Genomic DNA, 12,397 nt, shown 5'->3' on the forward strand with positions numbered 1-12,397 from the left:
ATAAGAGAGAACTGAAGGTCAAGTTAAAGATTTTTTTCATATAATCCAAAACTTGCCAAATGTTTTAAATACAGAGGAAATCAGACAGAATGGGCATTTAACGGAACTGTATGTTTTATTAGACTAATTTTTGTAAGCAATATTTAAATAAGGGTGGCACGGTGGCACAGTGGTAGCGCTGCTGCCTCACAGTTAGGAGACCTGGGTTTGCTTCCCGGGTTCTCCCTGCGTGGAGTTTGCATGTTCTTCCTGTGTCTGCATGGGTTTCCTCCAGGTACTCTGGCTTCCTCCCACAGTCCAAAGACATGCAGGTTAGGTACATTGCTGATCCTAAATTGTCCCTAGTGTGTGTGCCTGTGTGTGTGCCCTGCCCAGGGTTTGTTTCCTGACTTGTGCTCTGTGTTGGCTGGGATTGGCTCCAGCAGACCCCCGTGACCCTGTAGTTAGGATATAGCGGGTTGGATAATGGATGGATGGATATTTAAAGAAGGTGATGAAAGTGCAGATATTACACTTATTTCTCTTTCTATCAACATTTTATTTTTTAATCTCTGAATATTTTACTGTTTGAGTTCATCATGCTATCCAGCCACTGGATATTTACTAAGTCATATCTGAAGTGCCACAAACTCCACAACAGACAAGAACGGTGCACTTGATTTAGGTTCCCATTTGAACCAAAGAAGCTTGTTCTGATTATTTGCTGCTTTCCTGTGTTTTAAGAGCTGGTTCAATTTGTTAAGCCAACTTTAAAACTCAAACTTACTTCTATTTCTATCCTCTAATTTGAGTGTTTTGACCATATGTTACCTGTTGTGACGTGGATGTGTTCTGTTGAAAGGTGGGGCTGTTAGCAATGACTGAGAGATAAAAAATAAAAAAAACTACATTTCAGGGAACATGTTCTTTCTTGTAAACTACACCTAATTGTCACACATTGTCCATTGTGCATTTATACCAATATTGCAATTCTTTCCAACAACTGTCTCTATTAAGTATGAACTATTGATTTTTATGACCATAGTTGTTCTCATAATGCAACTGTTTGGTAATTCAGTTTGTAATATTGATTATTGTTACAAGGTGCCATGTTAACTATAAGTATTTACCATCTCTACAAACACTGATTCAAAAGGCACAATATAAAATTATTTAATACAATTCATGTCCTTCAAAGGAGAAGATTTTTGATCTCACAGTACACTGATATTCTGCTTTCACTAAACTGTTCTGGTGAAGAGAACTGTGCATACAATCGGCAATTTAAGTATATTTTCACTAGGTACCACAAGCCAGTGGCAGCCAAGGTATCTTCCTGCAACTCTAAACACACAGAAAAATTACATATTATCATTCATAGCTGGAACATAAGCATAAGGTGTATAGGGAACTTAATCTATTGTGGGTTAAAGGACACAGGAGCAGAAGCCTACAGTATCTGGCAGCACTGTTTCAGTTCTGTGCGTAAGTAAACAATCTGTAAGTGAAACAGATCACATAGATAAGGACCAAAAACATGCTTTTAAATAACAGTGTGGCAATTAAAAAAATATTGCATGAAACTCCACCATTCACTTCATCCTGTCACCGCAAAATAAACAAAACCCAAATCCTTTGTCTGGAAAGCAGGTCCTAAAACTCTCACATAGTTTCTAATCAACTTAGCATATCATTTAAAAGTGCCACCCATGTCACACAAAAACTATAAATATGGACCCAACAAAGTGATCAATAAAACCTAAAATTGATTGTCCAGCATGTGATTAATGTTTGCAAGGCTCAGCATCATCTGTTAAGTAATCCGTATCCAATAAACACGTTAAATATCCACTCTACTAAATCTGAAAGCTATTAAAGCAACATCAGTGGACACAATGAAGAACAGAGAAATAAAACTAAGATGTGTGGCAGTTCACAAGGCAGATGGATTACACCACTTTCTGAGACTTGACTGAGAGGAACGAGGGTACATATAGTCCACAGCACCACATTGTATCAAATCAAAAGCAGCCAAGTTTTCATCTTAATTAGTGAACAGGATCTATGAATGCAAGAGTAGCTACACGAGGCTCTAATCAGTTTGTTTCTTAAGAAATTTAACTATGAAGAGATGGTTTGAGACTTGGTTTTCTAGATCATTGTGTGGGTTACTTATTTATTTTTTCATAATGTGATCAATGTTATTTCTCTTTTCTTCAAGAAATACAAGCACCAAAAACATGGAATGTAACAACATCCACAGCATGAGGTATATTTTGGACCAATAAAAATTTAAAAAATGCATGCTTTATGTTAAGTAGCTGGCAGGTCCACACTGGCTTACCTTCTCCCTAAGCATTAGAACCCACAGATTGAAGAGGCATGTACACTTCAGGCAGGAAAATTGTGCCAGAATATGCTCCGGCCATCTGGTGACAACTAATAAGGAAAAGGTTAAGCATGTGTATAGCATGTAATTAACTGAAAAGAAATAAACAAAAGTTACATCTTGCATGTGCGGAGGAGTAAATTTAATCCACCCAGTTTAGGGTCACAAGGAGCCAGCAATTATTGCAACTACACTGGGTGTAAGGCAAGAAGCAAACATGATGAATGGTATGTCTGTCCTTTGCAGGGCTCAGTGGCACAGCCAAGCAGAAAAGAATGTGCTGCATGCAATGTAGTAACAGAAACCTATAAATATGTGTCAAATTAGTTTTCATCCAGCTTTTTCAGATATGTTGAAACTGTGATCTGGTTACACTGCAGCCAGTGTTCATACCACACATCTTTGTGGTCTCGCATTGGAGATGGAAAAACGGAATAGATGTTATTTATTTCACAGCACATGAATGACACAAGAAAATTACCAACTTTGGATGGGTTTCTGATCAGTTTCATGAAGGTTCATACAGTATATGGGCTTAGGATTTAATAACAAATGTTGTGTAGCGGGGCCACATAGTTAGTGTTTAAATGTCAGTTCTGAGTGCGTCTCGTTTCATTGTCCCATTTGCTGTTTGTATGTGTATCAGTTAATGCCGTCCCCGTAAAGGAGCCGTCACAGACTATTTAAGAGGAAAGAGGGAGGAGAAGAAAAAAAAAAGACCGTTTTGTTTCAACCACTTCAACTTGCTTGCTGTTTCTTCGCATCGCGCCTTTCACCAGTTTGCTTTTCATTTTCCGGACTGTCTTTCAACCTGCATCTGCTGAGACCCCGGGGTCGATTCACCATCCACCATACGCAGAGGAATCACGGTGAGGTTGCTCCAATCGCCGGGAAAATCAAACACCACAATTGTCGCTAGTTCAGTCATCCGTATTCAGGACATTTTTTATATTCAGACTCAAGTTCACAATCATTCTGTTTATCAGTCATTTTGTTGTTCGTGTTGTGTGTTATATGTTACAGGGACAAGGGAGGTTTTTTGTATTTAAATTTGGTGCTGTCTTGTTGTTGCTGGGGTGGAGGGATATTTATATTTATATCTGTTTTGTGGCATGTCTTGTTTCATTTAATACATTTAATCCGTTTAATTTTACATCCTGCTTTTGTGTACTTGCATTTATACCGTCGATTGTGGGGAAAAGTTTAATTGTGTAGAAGTACGGCTTGATAGTTAGATTTCTCAGTAAATTATCCAGGCCACAGGTCTTGGAGGTGTAGCTGCCGGCTGGGTAAAGGGGTCGGCCGTTACAGTTGGCCGTTGAAATGTGCAGCTTTACATACAAAAGAAGAAAAAGTTACACACTATAATGCATTACATTTTATAATAAATTATATAACATATTTAGATATTTTTTAAATATTAAGCAATTTAACTAAGTTTCTTTTAACAGTAGTGTTCCCCAACATTAATCAGAAGGCCTTCTCTTGCTCCTTAACTGCATATGCCAATATCTGAACCAATATTCCATTATGTAGGCATCGCCCGAAAGAGAAGAGGAAAATGATCAAAGTTCTGGCCAAAAAATAAAATTCTTAAAGGTTGTGTTGAAAATAAAGGAAAATAAAAATTAATAATGTTAAAATTCAAAGTCTAAAAACCAAAGGGAAGAAAAAATATGAAAGAAAAGGCAAAACAGAATCCAAAATATTAATATACAAAATTTTTAATTGATAACTCGAAAAGAAAATAATATACCCAGAAATTCAAAACACAGTTTTAAGAAAAATCCAAAATAAAAAGAAGAAAGCAGAGAACTAAAGAAAGGTGCATGTCTGAAAAAAAAACAGAATTAACAAAACCCAAGATCTAAAATTCACAAATCAAATCTGTAGCTTAGATAACCTAACCTTACACACAAAATGCACAATTAATGTTCATGGCTAAGAGGTAGCGGACAACACAACACAAAATGTTAATGCCACTCTGACTATAGTGGCAACATGTATTTAATATAATGCCCACAAACTGACATAAGTCCTAATCACATCATCTTGGAACAATTACCTAATCTGTGGTTGAATCACACTGTTTAACCACAAAGAAATGAACATAGTTTAAAAACAATTGAATAGAATTAGACAAACTAACAAAGAAAACTAAAACTACATAACTAGAAATTATAAAACAGTTAACAGAAAAACCATAACAAAGAAACTAAATAGAAATTGTCAAAATACAGCACCCCCAAGAGAGACACACATAATACACTGACATATCAGAGCAACATGTGATCATTTCACTAGCCACAAATTGCAAAATGTTACCCCACCATATCATCCACCACATGGTAAATTTATCTGCAAAAGTACAAAAGTAACTCACACTCATTTAAATTCACACAGAAGGTTTGTTAATTGTGCAGTTAGTATTTAATGTTCATGTAAAAGTGGGAAGATGATTACCTTTCCACATTGAGAGGTGATAATCCTGAGTACAATCATATTAACTTTCTAAATAGGTAGGAAAAGTAACTACTTTCTAAATCCTTAAAGTTATGGAAGACTGTACAGAGACTTTGTCATATTTAACTAAATAAATTATTGAAGAGCAGTCTTTCAATGACACAGAGCAGGATCTGGCATCCCAAAGGATGCCAGATACTTATCACACAATCATATATTTTAAAACAGGTCTGTATATTAAAGAAAAATCTAAATCTCTTTTGAATCTAGTTCACAAGAGACCAATAAATGAATTACAATATGGTATTTAAGATAAAATACACAGACTAAGCCTCAATGTAAGTAATAGCAGGGCTCTTTATTACGTTTTCATCTTGTATTCTGTAATGTTAGCAAAAGTGATAAATGAGAATGTTGTAAGAAATACTGGCAATTTGCCCTATGTCCTATATTGTCCAGAGTACAAACAAAGAGTCATTTTGCATTTGGATGTCTGTCTGAGAGCACAATGCTGATAGATTCACTTCTGTCAAATTTGTGCCATTGCAATTTTACACTTCACACTGAAACTCCAAGGCATGCACACCATTCATGGATTTAGAGAAACAGCCTTGGGTCAATTAACCTCATTAGCATTATGTTTACCCCAGTAAAACAAGCCTAAAACGCTGAATTTTATTAAACAATAAAAAAAGTTATTACAGGTAACAAAAATGTGTAAATAACAAAATGTCAACATAAATACAATAGAGATTGTATCGTTAAAGTCTGCTGCTGTACTGATGCAGATTTAGTACAACTCCTTCAAGTGACATCTTTTGAGACAGTCATCAATGCACAACTTGATGTTACAACCGGGAGAGTAGAAGTGTGCTTTTTTTTTTTTTTTGCACTTTCCCAGAATTTTTTCTGTTGCTTTTGCATGAGAGGGTAGAATGTCAGTGCCTGATCCACATGATCAATGCTCCCCATGAGTTATTGTAGGCTACCACAGCACAAGGCTTATTGACTTCTACATTTCCTTGACAAAAAGCTAGTGTCTTGCTTGTCCTTGCACTCGACAATCACAATCATTATGCCTTTTTGCCACACAGCTACCGTCACACCAAAATGGAGCTTGACGTGTCAATATTCACCAAGCATATCATGTTGGTCCATTTGCATTGTGCCATATCATGCATGAGTTTCAATCTCCATGTCAACGTCTGACAATCAGTTCACATCATTACCACTATCCCTTGATTCAAACAATGGTTAAGTTTCAGTTCATTCTAAAACTGTCTTTATGGATTTTCATTTCCAGTTGTGTTTTTCATTGGGGGCTCTCTCTCCCACGAATATTGATTAGTTAGTTACCTTAGCGTTACCAGAAAATGGCACAAACTATTTTTTTTGCAGCATGATGTTATTTCATCCACTTGATAGCAACAGAATGCTGACCTGACAGTTATTCAGGCTTAACACTTTAAAGCATATTATTGAACATCACCCTGAGTGTGACTTGGGTTTAACTGTACTTACACAGAATTCCATATCCAAGTCATGCTCAGGGTTAAAGCCAAGAAGTTTAATGCAGCAGGTTAAGAGTTCAGAAAGAACTTTTTTTTAAGGTTTTTGGGACTGCAGAACTCAGCTTTGACACCAGTTTTGATTAGAAATTGTTTTCTAATGATTTTTTTTTTTTTTTTTGCACCTTTTTCCAGCACCATTTTTGTTTTCCCAGGTTCCTCCATTTTGAGCATTAATTGCTATGGCATTGCTGTGCAACTTCATTTTGAGATGCAGATGGTATTGCCTTGATGGAATAAAATGTTGGTACGGAGTACTTCCTGGTCATAAAAGTGTGTAGATAAATCTAAAGAAATTACTGTTGCTTTTTGTGTTCATTATTTATGTTACAGACCATTTTTTGGCTTTGACTGTAATTCTTGGCTTAGTGATAAAATTTGACAAACAATAGAACTGCTTCTCATTATCAACATTTTTCTTGGTATTTCAATGTTTCTTCACCTTCGGCCTCATGCATAACGCCATGCGTAGAATTCACACTATAACATTGCGTATGAACAAAAGCGGAAATGTGCGTACAAACAAAAAAATCAAGATGCATATACCTGTGCGAACGCCAACTTCCACATTCTTCCGCAACATAAATCCTGGTCAGCGTGAAAAGTAACGCACGTGCACGTGCTTGCTGTCCTGCCCCATCTCCTCCCAGAATTACACATCTTTGAATATGCAAATTAATATAAATAGCCCTTAAGCTCAGTGTTTTGTGAAAAGGCAATGGCAAAAGCACAGGGGGAATAGAAGAATTTCAGTGAATACGAAGTGGAGGCAAGAAAAAACTTACTATTTGTTGGTTTAAACAGTGGTATAAACAATAAAAGGAAGTTTATTGAGTGACATAGAGTGTCGGAGAAACTCAAAAGCTCAAGTTCACAAAGTCGCACAGTGCTCGAAATAAAGAAGAAGTTGTCAGATATCAAAGTCCCCGTTAAAAGATGAGTCGTAGCCGACCATCTGAGTGTCATATGAAAGCCTTATTAGGGTACAGAGAAAAAAAAATAGGCACACAGTGGGGAAAAAAGCAAGAAATGTCAACTTTAACCTCGAGATTTCCACTTTAATCATGTAGTTTATTTTGTCATTAAAGTAGAACATCATAAACTTCATCTTAAAATCATTTAATTTACTAGTTTCTCAAATCCCATCTTAACTAAAGTAGCACGTTAAATGCTTTGTTTTGTAATTGATCTTCTATGTGCTCTATGTGTGTGAATCACTACATGCTTCTTAAACGGACTTTCTCTTCCTCCAACAGGACACCGAATCCATTACATTCGTGATATTATAGCTCTCTGAATAATTAAAATACTGAGATGTAAACTTGATATCATTTTCAAGATGATAGAAGTTAAAGCATATTATAAACATGGGAACACGGTGGCGCAGTGATTGTTCATGCCTCATGCAAGATGCTTGCTGAGCCATGCGCGACCTTCGATGAAATAATTTATTGCAGCAGTACTGTCTCTTTCAAACGTACTAACCCCCAATTCCTTTCCTTACATTCTTTCTCCAAATACCCAATCGCCACACTATAAGCTCTGTAATTTATGATAAGCCACCTGTAAGCTTAGAATGCCGATTCTTCAAAACATTATTATTAATTATTCTATCCTTCCAGTGTCACGCCAGCCCCAGCAAGCACAGAGCGCGAGGCAAGAACAATCCGTGAATGGAGTGCCAGCTCCTTGCTAGCGCAACGACACCGTGTCCTCACATGTTTAATCATTAACAATATACAGTTGATTATTTAAATGAAGTTAAAGTTTTATCTGTATAATATACTACACATATTTTGCTGCATTTCATCTTAAAAATGATATCGTCATCATATGTAAATATAGTCGACCCTTGACATACTGTATGACCGGCCTGACATGCGAATAACTTGATTTACGACCAAAATTTTTGTTTTGATTTACGACCAACATCTTGCGTTACGACCCGAATGTGGTCACGTGTATCCGCTTGTGCGACTGTAAACAAAGAGCTGAGAGCGTTCGTAAACGTCAGTCGGAGCCCAGATACATGTGTTTGTGGACGTAATTTTGGTCAGTGCTGTGATTTATCTATATATATATATATAATTCACTAAGACCATGGCAAGCAAGACGCATAATTGCTAAGGAAGGAAGAGAAGGTAACGAAGGTAAAGAAAGTGATTGTTAAGGGATGTTAGCTAGCGGGCTGGCGCGGCACATGATGATGTCATCAGGCTGAGTCAGCACCGGCTTGCTTTGGAGTGTATTATTACAGCAGTAACAACACGGCCAGCTTTGAACTGAGTGCTCGACTACTGTCATTATTAACTTGAGAAACAGCAATCACAATCGAAACGAAGAAGGAAATTGTGCGGAAATATGAGAGTGACGTTCGTGACGGATCTCACTAATATGTACAGCATGTCAAAATCCACCATCTCGACAATTTTACAAAGAAAAAACTTGTGTAAGGAGGCTCCTTCTAAACAATAACCACCTTCCGTTTCATTCTCCTCCTGCTCCCTTCCTGCAGCCCAAAGATGTCAAATTAAATGGTGAGTACAGTATGAAATTGTTGTTTCTGGTAGGCTAGGCACTTTTTATAAAAATTATTGGTGTTTTGGTAAATTATGCGCATTATACAACCCTTTTTTATTATGAAAAGATTAAGTAAGTGTTGCTGTGGGAGGTTCGGAGTGCATTATGAGTATTTCCATTATTTCTTATGGGAAAAATAGTCTTGACTTACAACCAACTTGAGTTACAACCAGCCCTCGCGAACGAATTGAGTTCGTAAGTCAAGGGTCCACTGTACACGCTTTATAAAGAGGCGCAGGTTGTGTAATATTATAACTGTATTGCAAGTTTACAGTGAGGTGATTGTACTAATAAGTACAGACAGTTCTACAAGGAGCACTTGATGGACTGATTGAGTGCATTTATAGTTCTTGGGATGAAACTGTTTCTGAACCACGAGGTCAGTACAGGAAAGGCTCTGAAGCATTTGCTGTATGAGAGCAGTTCAGTAGACAGCATGGCTGAGGCAGTGTGTGCTTGATACTGTATACCGATAATTCTCTTTCCAATCAGCTGCTGTAGATCTGTGATTCCACGCTCAGATGCAGTGATATTAATACTCCGAGTGGTGCAGAGAGATCAATATGGAAAAAGATGATCTGCTGTGGCAACCCCTAATGGGAGCAGCTGAAAGGAGAAGAAGTTGCAGCGAGAGTAACAATGCTAAAGCAGCTATGGTATTTGGATCACTTTGGCTATTCCCTGGACCATTATACTGTTACAGGTTAATTACATTCAGATGCCTTAAACTAATAAACAATATGCGGTTAGTTTTAGTGTATATGATAAAGCTGCGTCAGGGATGTGGATCTAAAAAAGAAAGGGTAACTAAACAGGAACAGTAGCACTGCTTTGATGCTGGGTGCCGCCAGTTTACAAAACCGAGTGGAGAACTTGCGTACGCCAGGGTTGGAACTCCCATGAAAATGTGCGTGGCTTTACACCAAGTTTAGGTTTTATACATTGCGATTTGAGCGTGGAAACGTTCATATGCTACATTTTTGCACATACGCACCGTTTATACATTAGGCCCTAGGTCACCTCCATTATTCTGGTTTGCCTCCCTTTTTCTTGTCAAACAAACATAACAGTAACATTTTGTGTGTTTTTCTGAATTTTGTATTTCAACTCTTTCATATTTGTTAATGTGATAGGCTTCAGTTTCCTGAAATCCTGAATTGGATTTGAGAATGATTGAATGTATTAATTAAATCAGATCTATATTTGCAAATGAAGTGTTTTGTTTTTATTTAGAAAAAGAACAAAAATGCTTAAATGTCTTTAAACAAATTTTCCATTTATCATGCTAATAGTCAAACTCATTTAATTAATTTAAATAGTATATAAACACAGAATAAATGAAAAGTGTGTACCTCAGCTGTTCAATTAGACATGTTATGAGAATTCCAAAATTGATTTTAAAGTGAGTTAAACTGTAAATAGACAAGCTGCCTGCCTGAACACAGACGAGCTAAGAGGTTACATAAAATTTGTGCTAATGTTTTGGATTCTTTAAGCCTAGTACAATTGTTTCACAGCTTCAGTACCTGGCCTCAAGGTTTTTAACCAATCATTGATTGTCCTTGTGGAGACTGCACTATTTCCCTGTATCTGCCTGAATTTTCTCTGCGATATTCAGCTTCTGCCTGCATCCCAAAAATGTATGTGCCAAATGAAGAAAACCTTATTTGGCTTTAACAGTTGTGCCATGAATCTCACCACACATTTTGCCTTTGTTAACACTCTAAAATTATATTACCTGTCCTTTTGGGTGTTTGGCATATAGATTTGCAATGGAATACATGTAACAAACTCACATGTATTAGTCAAAAACAGGCAAATGCCAAAACTGACCTGTCCACCCAAGGTACTTACTCAATGGATTATATAACTAAATGATACCTTTGTAATAACCTGGTAATCTGCCCAGGAATGGTTCCTGCCTTGTGTCCAGTGTTGCAAGGATGGGCTCAAGTTCCATCTGTCAATGACAGTGTCCTGTAAAAGCATCTCCTGAAAATCAATACATGAATAATAATTATTGCCAACATTGTACATTAAGTGGAAATTACAAGAGTGAAACATTAGTAATTGGAACCTTAATGTTAATGCAACTTTAAACTCTGATCTGAATTAACATTTAAAAAGTCAGTTGTGTTACACAGTGATTTATAAAAAAAACTTTTTGAGACTTACAGGGATAACTTTAAAAAGCAGTTTAAGAAAATGGATGGGCCTTACCAGAGAGGGAGAAGTTGGGAGCATGCCGCACCCACCACACAATGAACCACCTAGATTGTGGCCTGAGTGCAGCCGTGCAAAGGGTGACACCTCAGAACCACATTGGAACAGTGTGAGTTTTTTTTTTTTATGGTGGCTGGAGTGCCAATCCTGCCACCAACCCCCAAGGTTTCCCTGCAAGTGGGAGGACCTGCTTGCAGAGCTGGATGCAGGTTAATGTCATATCCTGGACAAAGCAATTGCAGATTAAGGGCCTTGCTCAGGGGCCCAATGGAGCAGAGTCACTTCTGATGTTTATGAGATTCAAACTGGCAATCTTACGATTGCCGGCTCTGATCCCTAGCCTCTGAGCCACCACTCTGCCTTACCAGGCTGGTTTATATTTCCTATTCTTTACCTCCTTTGTTTTTCCAGATCATGCTTAGGTAGATTTTGCATTTTGCATGCTATTTCTCACTGTCTCTGTGCTGTCTCTCTCAGTCTTTCTTGTCTATTTATTTCCTTAGTTGAAGCATTTTTCCACTGCCTTCTTGGGTTGTCAGAGTACTGGCAAACATTTCTCCTCCTCTTTATAAATCTTGTTATTAAGGTTGACTACCAGATAATCAATCATCTTTCCTCAATGTCCTTAGCACAAGGGAAGACATAGCTTAGTGCATTGTGAAGTAATTTCACTGATCCCCTCTAAATCTTTATTTGTATAAATAATTTTGGATGCATCTATAACAGACCACGAAACATAATATAAAATAGTATTTTATATTATTAAATAGCCATATTCACATTGTAATTAAAACAAGGTGTCATTATTTGTTCTACAGGCAAACTGTGAAAAAAATGTGTTGTGAAAATTGTAAGAAGATTCAGTATTTTTTATTATTTAACTACAGATTAATAGTTTATATAGCAATTCATTTTTTACCTGTAATTTCAGTTTTGGAAAATATGTTTTCCTTTATCTTCAGAGAATTCTAGGCTTACTCTTTCAGAACTGTTGCACATGCAGTCTAGATCTTTGGGACATAAGCTTGTGGCATAAATTGGATTTAAAAATGGATTTTAAATGTAATTTTTCTGATGGAGTTAGGTTATATTTTATACAGGTTAACCAAAATGAGAAGGTATTTGGTCATACATTCTTATCATGAAGTCTTTTAATCAATATAATGTTAACCTTACAGGCTAGAATAATTATCAG

At 36.9% G+C, this 12,397-nt stretch overlaps 1 protein-coding gene across 1 annotated transcript in view; it reads left to right on the plus strand.

Moving 5' to 3' along the window:
• Positions 1–12,397, plus strand: part of hcn3 (hyperpolarization activated cyclic nucleotide-gated potassium channel 3) — an 89,951-nt gene that overhangs the window by 47,536 nt on the left and 30,018 nt on the right. The window lies entirely within an intron of this gene.

Source organism: Polypterus senegalus, chromosome 1, assembly GCF_016835505.1.
Source record: "Polypterus senegalus isolate Bchr_013 chromosome 1, ASM1683550v1, whole genome shotgun sequence".
Lineage (NCBI taxonomy): Eukaryota > Metazoa > Chordata > Cladistia > Polypteriformes > Polypteridae > Polypterus > Polypterus senegalus.